This window comes from Chenopodium album, chromosome 11 (assembly GCF_948465745.1).
Source record: "Chenopodium album chromosome 11, dcCheAlbu1.1, whole genome shotgun sequence".
Taxonomy (NCBI): Eukaryota; Viridiplantae; Streptophyta; class Magnoliopsida; order Caryophyllales; family Amaranthaceae; genus Chenopodium; species Chenopodium album.
This window is the reverse complement of record NC_137844.1, coordinates 33140655-33150614: the sequence shown is the minus strand read 5'-3', so window position 1 is coordinate 33150614 and position 9960 is coordinate 33140655. Positions and strand designations below refer to the sequence as shown.

The 9960-nt window shown below is 31.6% G+C and overlaps 1 pseudogene; it reads left to right on the top strand.

Moving 5' to 3' along the window:
- Positions 1-9396: 9396 nt before the first annotated feature.
- On the top strand, positions 9397-9903 carry LOC145566521 (protein FAR1-RELATED SEQUENCE 4 pseudogene; annotated as a pseudogene).
- The last annotated feature ends 57 nt before the right edge of the window (positions 9904-9960 follow it).

The window sequence follows — 9960 nt, the reverse complement described above, 5'->3', positions numbered from 1 at the left end:
TTTTTTTGAATTTGTGTATTGAATAACACTTTTTTTGTAGTATAAAAATGATTATAGTTTGAATTTAATACATATACTTCGTATGTATTGAAGTTTAGAACATATGACAAAAAATTTAGAACATATGACTAAAAATTTAGAACATATGAGTTATAATTAGTAATCATGTGTGTTGTATGTTTTCGATGCGATTTCAAAATTTTAATTTAGACCATATGATTAAAATTTATCACTTAAATTCTTAGTTCTTGAATACATGAGTACTATTTTTTAATTTATGTGTTTTGTATGTTTTCGATGGGATTTCAAAATTAAAAATTTAGACCATAATGATTTAAATTGGTGGGAGGGTGTGCTGCATGAATTTAAATTTCATTCAGATGCATTTGGGTGGGAGGATATGAGTAAAAAAATGGAATATATGAGTTTTAATATAAAAAATATGAGTTATAATTTAAAACATATATAAACATATAATTTAGAACATAAGGCTAAAATTTTAGAACATATGAGTAATAATTTAGAACATATTTATAAAAATTTAGAACTTATGGGCTTATGGGTAAAAAAATTAGAACATATGACTAATATTTTATAATAACATGCTATATTTTTGTTCTAAGGGGATTTCTAAATAGCAATTTAGAACATAAAAATTTATATAACATTATATATTTTCACATTAATATTTATAGTATATGGGTAAAAATTTGGAACATATGAGTATTAATATATAATAAATTGTATTTTTATATTCTTGCATGCATAACAATGAAGTAGATCACAAGAAAGACAAGACAAGCTTATATATTCGAATACAACCTTTTAGAAAAATAGTTTTACTATAATTATACTATATAAAATTCTACATGCTATTTCTAAAATTTTATTACAAATTATTTTCTTTCGCCCATTTCCGTGATCTTGAAGTAATCTCATGATGTAGCTCATTTTCCTTGTGTGATAATATTTTAGCACAAAAATCCACCCTCAATTTCTTCATTTGATCAATCTGCAATATAATAACATAAAATCATTAGACTTTGGTATCCGCTATCCCACTTTTTACATCATTATTAAAAAAAAAAAATAGATTTACACAACTTACATGATTCAATTAAATCTGCTACTTACATTATACATTTTGGAACTTATGAGTTTAAATTTAGAACATATGTATAAAAATTTAGAACATATGTATAAAAATTTAGAACATATGGGTAAAAAATTTAGACATATATAAAGTTGTAGCAAAAATTAACAATTGAACTAGAATGTATATATACTGCATACTCAACAAAATTCTAGTAGAAAACATAAAATGTGAATAAAATAAGAATTAAAATTAGAATTGAATTAAATTTAGAACATTCGAGTAAAGTTTTAGAACATATGAGTAAAATTTAATCTCAAAAAAAAAAAAAAAAAAAAAAAAAAACATATGAGTAAAATTTTTGAACATATCTAACATTCATAAAAAGTTGAACAGTATCCATGGATGATAACCAACCTTTGAATTTGATCATTGTTTATAGCTTCTAGTAAAGATGGCTCCACAATTGGACTTCTAGACCACTGATCATCAATTTTTACAGCTTCATCATCACCATCACTTTTTTTCTTTTTGACAAGTGCTTTATCACCATCTCTATTTGAAAAAAAAATGTGTTAGAAGCTTAAAACTGAGATTAAAAACAAGGTTACACTTGCTAATCTAAGCTAAGATAGTCAAAACAACAATATTGATTTACATAATCATACACGCAACATGCAGTTAAATTTCAGCTTGACATTTTATCGAACGTGTTATGAGCATCTAAAAGTGATTTCTAAATTTGCAAAAAATCAAACATCAAGAATACTATTGCCGATTATAAACAATGATGATAATGAAGAAGAGAGAGAAATACATCATAATCACATTATTGATCCATTAAATCCAATAAGTAAACATCCCAAAATAAACAATCAATTTCCCATAAACTAACAGATTCAAGAGCTTAGCTTTAGAGCACCAATATTATTATCCTTCAATTTAAATTGATACTACCAAAATTCACATAAAAATAAAGTAAAATGCCCAAAATCAATAAATTGATACTTACATCCTTCGTTCATAAGTAGTAATAGCTTAGATTGAATCCATTTGATGAAGAATTTGCGATTTCTAGGGTTTCAACAAAATCACAAAAACCTTATTCAATACAAAAATTTGAACATTGAAGCCAAATATCAAAGGAAAAATAGTTAAAATAGCAAATACCTAACAATATTTGTAGATTCAAGTAGAAATTCAAAGATATCTTACATTAAGATCGATCAAACCAGTGTTCGTTCAGAAATTTTTGGGGAAAGAAGAGAGAGAAAGGGAAGAGCTGGTTTAATTTCTAGAGAGAGAAAAAGCTGGACAATTTTTTTAATTTTTCTTATATACAATCTAAAATTTACAATATTGCCATTATTTTGACCAGGGTAGATGTAGAGCGTTGGATCTTGTTTAATCCAATGGTTATAAATTATTCTCACATATAAAGTGTTCTCATATAAGAGAGGTGTTCTCACATGAGCCTCTCCATATATATATATATATATATATATATATATATATAACCAAACTCAATAAAGAGAATTAGGAACTCATCTGAGCCATTGGTTTATTTTATCCAACGGCTGAGATGTTGTCCGCCTTTTTGCTCGAGTAATGGCATTTTGGTAAATCTAATATATCCAAAGTTCATTTCTTTTTTTTTTTTTGCTTTCTCTAAGTTCTTTATATTATCTCTTACTTCCTATAAATTCTCTTTCTGGCGATTATTTTTTCCTTCGATCTTCGCACCGTAGTCTTTGATTTGGTAAATTGAATTTCTTAGCTAGTTATTTCCGGTGATCAAAAGTAAGTTGTTTGTTTTTTTTTCCCCTTTATTTTTCTTCTTTTTTTAATTTTGTTTTTGAATATTAGTTCTAAATTTTTATCAATGATTAGTGTTCTTCAATTACTGAATTATATAGATTTTAGTTTGATGTTTTAGTCAGTTCTGTATTTGTGATTTCGATTGATGAATTAGAGTATTCTTGTTTCTTAATTGTTAATTTTCATTATAATCTAAAAGGTTTATTTTTTTTTTAGGGTTTTAATCTAGTATGATTTTGTCTTGTTTTTATTATACATTTTTATTCTCGTAAAAGTATTATTGTATACTTTTAAAGATGTATGGGTTTCAATTAGTGTTTGTCCTTAATTTTGAATATGAATATCAGAAGGCTTGTTGGGTTTTTTTTATTGCTTTGATTTGTTGCATGCCAAGTGTTCGATGAAATGGCTGACTTAATGGAATGGATGTTATGCTAGACTGCTTGCTCAGGTCTTTAATTTAGTACAACTGTAATTCGCATTACAATTTCATTGAACAATTTAGGCTAGTTGTCTGCCTAAATTGTAACTAGTTTCGCATAGTTGTTTTGGTATTGTTTTCTAATATATTCTTCGATCTGAGTTTTTATGAACAATATGTCCTCATATTTGCTTTGTACATATGTGATACGTGGAATAAGGATGTCAAAATAATGGAAAGTTGCTCCTTGAACAACAGTGTGACATTGTTGATCATTTGCGTTGTGTGCAACATATTGCCAACCTTGCTGGATTTAATAATCTATCACTTCTAACTTTTCCTTGAATGGTTAAAGGTGAACTCTCCTGTTGGCTCCTATCTTGTCAATAAGCCTTGTTTTAATATACCAAATTAAAAAGTTAAATCTGAAACATTAGACCTACCCTTTTTTTTATATAGTATGATTAATTTTTAAGATATTTTGATTAACTTTTGACTTTTTTAATTTCTATTTACTTTTGAATTGGCCTAATATATATTTGCAGTGCATAAATTAAGAGCTGCTTTATTCTAGATTAATTAGTAGATTGCATATATACTACTAGGCATCTATACTAGACAAGGGTGTGCGTAGTTAGTTGGCTGGATTAATTACATCTATACTACACTTTGAATGGGCTTGATTTCCCAGATTGCTTGTGTGTGATGAGGTAGAAGTAGATGACAGTGGACTATTATTTACATCCCACTGGTCTGCAAGATTCCAAACTCCACCAGTTCTTTCTGGGAAGTTGAAACATCAGTCCAAGTGTCAACAGAATTAAACAGAATCACTGCAAGTAGTGCAACCAACACCAATCCCCAATCTGCCATTTTTTTCTATGCCTCGCTAGTTGCTTTGTTTTTAATTGTGACTGTTTGGGCGTGTTTGTAGTGTGCAGTGTTAGTGTGTAGTGTGAGGCTATTAACACATGAAAACTCACATGGATAGGAAATCTCCTAAACTAAGAAAACAAATGCTACCTTTAGATGCTTTTCTTATTAAATTTTAAGGATTTTTTATTTACTTTTCTATTATTTTTAGTTACTTTGAAATATATATGAAGAAATTAATAATGATCAATTAAGTTGCACATATAATACTAGCCTACTAGCTCAATAGGTAGAGCATTGTGCAAATGCACAAATGATGTGGGTTCGAATCCCACGTAGGTTCATATTTACTTTTGAGTTTATATTATTTACTTTTGAGTAATTTATTTTATTTACTTTTGAATCCCACGTAGCTGCTGCCCTGCCATGGCTTGCTACTGTAGCTGCTACTTCTGCCTTGCCTAAGCTGCTGTTGTAACTACTGCCCTTCCATGGCTTGTTGCTGCTATGCTACTTCTGCTCTACCACCTACTTCTGCTATGCTACTTCTGCTCTACCGCTACTACTGTAAATGTTGGTCGAGAGTTCTTGAAGTTGAGCAAAACGGGAAGCTGTTGTGAGCATGAGTGCAGTCTGGCACCATGGAAGCTTGTGAGGAGCAGCAGAAGCATGAGCAGAGCCAGCTCCATGAGCAGCCCACAACAACAGCATAGGCATAGCATAGTAGCAACTACAGTAGCAGCTAAGAAAAAGGTCCCCCAGGCGGCAGCAAGGCCTTGAACATGCAGCAGCAGAGACAACATGCACAGAAGCAGCACAACCACTGGCTTAATTAGAGAGAGTGTAGAACTAATTAATTTTCTTCAATAATTCAAGTAACCTAATTTTCAATTTCTAGTTTTTGGTTCAAGTTTAGTAAGATGTTTTTGTTTACTTTAAGATTTTTATTTTACTTTTGAGATTTTTTGTTTACTTTAAGTAATTTTTATTTACTTTTATCAAAAATGATCAATTGCATTTACTGACTGCTCTTAGTATATAATAGCCTACTAGCTCAATCAGTAGAGCATTGTGCAATTGCTCAAAAGATGTGGGTTCGAGTCCCACGTAGGTTATTTATTAAATAATTTTTTATTATTTACTCTACATTTGAGCTTTTTTTATTTACTTTTGGAATATTTTGATTTACTTTTTATTATTTTTTTTTATCTACTTTTGACATATGATGCATAGTGCTCTACCCTTGTGCAAAAATGATATTGAAGGAGTTAATCAGTCAAGTGAGGATAGTTGATTCTTATCCAACTAGAAAGTGGTCAGAGCAGTACAGCTGCTCATCTCCCATGGAATAGAACCTATGCCTGAATTTTTAGACAATTGAAGCTGCTGTAACAACACTAGCTTCCCCAGTTCACCATAGTTCACCATTGTTAGCTGATAAATCAAGCACAGCCAACGTCGAACAATAATATTTGATATTATTATTTATTTTCTTCAATGATATTTTGATTAACGTTTTAGCATTATTTATTTACTTTAGAGTAATTATGATTTACTTTTGACATATTTTGTTCTACTTTTGATTTCTTTTTAGAGTTATTTTGATTTGCTTTAGAGATATATTTATTTACTTTTTTAGTTTTTCTAATTACTTTTGAGAGATTTTGATTTACTTTTGAGGCAATTTGAATAACTTTATAGTGTTTTATACTAACTTTTTAAGATAACCTATGTAGGATTCGAACCTACACCTCTATGCATCCGCATAATGCTCTTCCACTTGAGCTAATAGGTCTACTTTAAAGTCAATTTTTATGCACTTCAAACTCTTTTTTACTTACTTTTTTCAAACTAAAAACTCACTTTCTTCCTTACAGACTCTCCATATTGAGAGGAGGTTGTGGAGCTCATACATGTACCTCAAGAGTTGGTTAATTGATAACTGCACAACACACAAAGCATTGAGAATTGATGTATACTAGAATATAATTTTTAAGGATTCAGATTAGCTACAATATGATACATGATACAACTGAAACTTCATCACAGCAACAAGTAAACTAATATAGCTATGCCCATTGCAACTAAGCAAACCCACATCACCAGGATTATCAAGTTACAAAGAAAATGGAAGCATCAAGTGCCTTCATAGCAAAGAGTTTTGGTTTTATGATAAATGACAATAATTACCTTTTTTCTTGGTCTTGGTCATAGTGTAAGCAAGGTAGGGAATTTGGAGGCACCAAACTTTGAAAAAGGTGATTAGAGTTATACTGATTATACTAGGTGAAGGAAGCATGATAATGAAGAAAATGATGATCAGAGAAGGAACAAGAATATAACACCTTGTAATGATGAAGTTCTTGAGCAATATGGTGATGTGATATTGTGCCTTGAAGGAAGAAGTAAGCCGGGTGCACTGTGTAACAGCAGTAGCAGGACACAGAATTCAGGTGATTCTTCGAAAGGCTCGAAGAAGCGAGGCAATAACAAGGTACATCGTACATGCTGCTGATTTGAGGGGGTTAGAACCAATCCTATAATAGGAACTAGAAACTAATCTAGGCTATTAGATCATGTTAATCGGATGGCTCACATGCTTCCCGTGTCATTAATGGAATTTTTGTAATATTTTAACTTTATAAAGTAGTTTCCAATTTCATTTCTCAAAAGTAAATGAAAATTTAGTAAAAGTAAATGAAATAAGTCTTAAAGTAAATGAAATTGCCTTAAAAGTTAAAAAAAAAACTGGGAAAAAGTTTGAAAACGGCGAAATTACGAGAATACCCTTAATGAGAGCGGGTGCAATGTGAGTCATTAGATGGAGTGCGATCAATGGTTGAGATATTATTCACCTTGGTTCTCACACACACACATAATATATATATATATATATATTTATATATAAAATAAAAGACACACCAGCAATGACACGTGTCATCTCCTGGTGTGTCTTTAGTTTTTTTTTTCTTTTATTTTTGAAAAAAATTCTATTTAAGAAACAAATTAAATCTTTCTACGTATAAGTAAAAATTGCATATAAATTAAAACAAAATATTTTGATACAATTTTTTTTTATATATAACTTTCCACAAAAAAACATATTGACATAATTTGTGACATATGACTTTGTTTTTTGTAATGACATATTATGTACTACATATGTTTATTACAACAAGATTATATATTATTTTGTTGATTTTTTTGTAAAATTACGTAGTAGAAGCTACAAGCTTAAGTAATGAAATACGAATATCAAATCAACAAATGATACTTTTGTCATTTCTTTGAATAATTTATGATTAAAATTTCAATCAATTAATACTCTACGCATACTTCAATAAGATTTGTCAAAAAAGACACATATTGATTATTCTTAGTGTGATATTTTCCTGTCATTTTTGTTGTTATTTAGCATTCAATTGATATGAATATAACATAAGAAAGTCAAAAAATTCAATAGTGTTAATTTTAAAAAGGAAAAATTGACATAAACAATCCCACCTTTTAGTAGTCTTCTCATATTAGTCCCACTTTTCAGAGGAAGTACTAAATGAGGTCTGATATGTATATGCAAGTGCATAACATGGCAATATTGTAAATAAATTGCAACTTTTGTGTAACGGTTTGTGAAAATGGAGGGAAAATGTGAACGGAATAGTAAAAATTGTGTAACGGTGTGGGACCCATAGCTGATTAAAAAAAGCAATTGACCCTACCCCAGATGTACTTCCTTCCTGAAGGAGAGAGACCCACTAAGTTTAGAACCTTCTTCCTCCAAAAAAAATTATCGAAAAGCTAAGCACCTTTTCCTCCATTGTTGAACTCAAAAAAATTGAAGAAATGGAGTTTTTAAGTTAAAAAAAACTTACAGTATTCTCAGTTGTGCGTAATGGAGTACTTGGAAATGACTGAGGATATCGACCGGTACAACGGTGGTGAGTTAGGTCCGAGCATCTGCGAGCCCGTTGATGACGATTGCGATGAAGTAGACTGCGCAGCGGCATTGGAGTTGCTTTTAAATCAGGTGAGTGATTAACTGGGTTGGCTTAATTTGTGAGAAAAAAATTAGGGTTTTAAAATTTACAATCGTATGAAATGTTCCATAATTGAGGAAGTCGAGCTATGCAATTGTGTTAGTGTGGTAGGTAGGTAGTGTATGTTGTGTAAGTTGTCCTCAAATTGGTCGTCGTCCTATTTCATGTAATTGCTCAGAATTAGACAACCTACATGTTCTAGAATCGTCCTCTGCATTCATTACTCTGTGTTAGATAGTCATGTATTCTTAGTTTTACCCTGTTATGTGGTGTGTGGAGAATATGTTGTTGTTAACTAGTGTGAAAAACAAAATGTTAATTGTTCAGAATTGTATGTATGTTTGTAGTCGATGATAACTTATTTTAAAAAATGTTAAATGCTGACCTAATGTTAAATGCTGACCTTTGTGAGGTGAATGTTTTATGTCTACATAAGGTAATTGTAGGGGGGATTCCTTTAAGACTCCAACGAAAGGGAAGGGCAATGTCTCCATCAGTATTCAGATTAAGGAGGCTGGTGAAGTGGAGATGGATGTTGCTTTGCCACCTCCGTCCATTGGAATGGTTTTTGAGTCAATGTTAGAAGTGGATAAGTATTTCAGGGAATATGGGCAGCAGAATGGGTTTGGTGTTGTGCGTGCAAGCGGTGCAAATAATGGAAAAGGTGCAAAGAGGAATTGTAGTGGACTTGTGAAAGCTATGGAAGGCATGGTCGAAAGTGGAAAAAGAGTGAAGTAGGTTTAGTCTCAGATGCTCAAATCAGTGAAGATGAAGATTTGTGTCCTAAGCGAAAGACAAAAAAATGTGAATGCCCTATGTTTATATATGCACATGTAAACGATGTAGGTCAATGGGAGATAACAAAGGCAAAAATGGAACATGATGGGCATAGTCCAACCCCTAGCAAATCGAAGAGTATAAGTAAATTTAGGAAGAAATTTTTGGTGGAAAATCCCCATATTGTGAAGCAGCTATTTCATGAAAGAAGGGTAGGGGTGCCTGTTTCTACCATTTATAGAAGTATGGCTCGGCAGCGGAATGGTTTGGAGGGGATGTAGTTTGAGCAAAAAGACTTACATGATGAAGTGTCTAAGGAAAGGAAAAGGGTCTTTGAAGAAGGGGATGCAAAAGCCATGTTTGCGTACTTTAAGAGAATGGTGGATGACAATTCAAATTTCTTTCACACATATCGAGTTGATGAAGAAGGAAGGCTTAAGGATGTTTTGTGGGTAGACGTAAGGAGTAGGGTGGCTTACGAAGAGTTTGGGGATGTAGTTGTATTTAATTCTACTTATTTGACTAACGAATACAAACTTCCTTCTTGCAATTTTGTAGGAGTGAACCATCATGGCCAAACCATTCTTTTTGGATGCGCGCTTGTCACCCGTGAGAATGCTGAGACTTTTGAATGGGTGTTCTCAAATTGGCTTCGATGCATGGGCGACAAAAAACCTATTGGTATCCTAACTGACCAGGACTCGGCAATGAGGAAAGCTCTAAAGGTTGTTATGAAAGGAACAACCCACATATGGTGCATTTGGCACATCATTAACAAGTTTGGAAAAAAGTTAGGCAAGCATGTTAAGTACCAGGAGCTGAAGGAGGCACTACAGCAGGCGATTTATGATAGTCTTGATTGTGAGGAATTTGAAGAACGTTAGCGTGAGGTTATGAAGAAATTTGAAGTTGAAGATGATGAATGGCTGGCAGGTAATCAA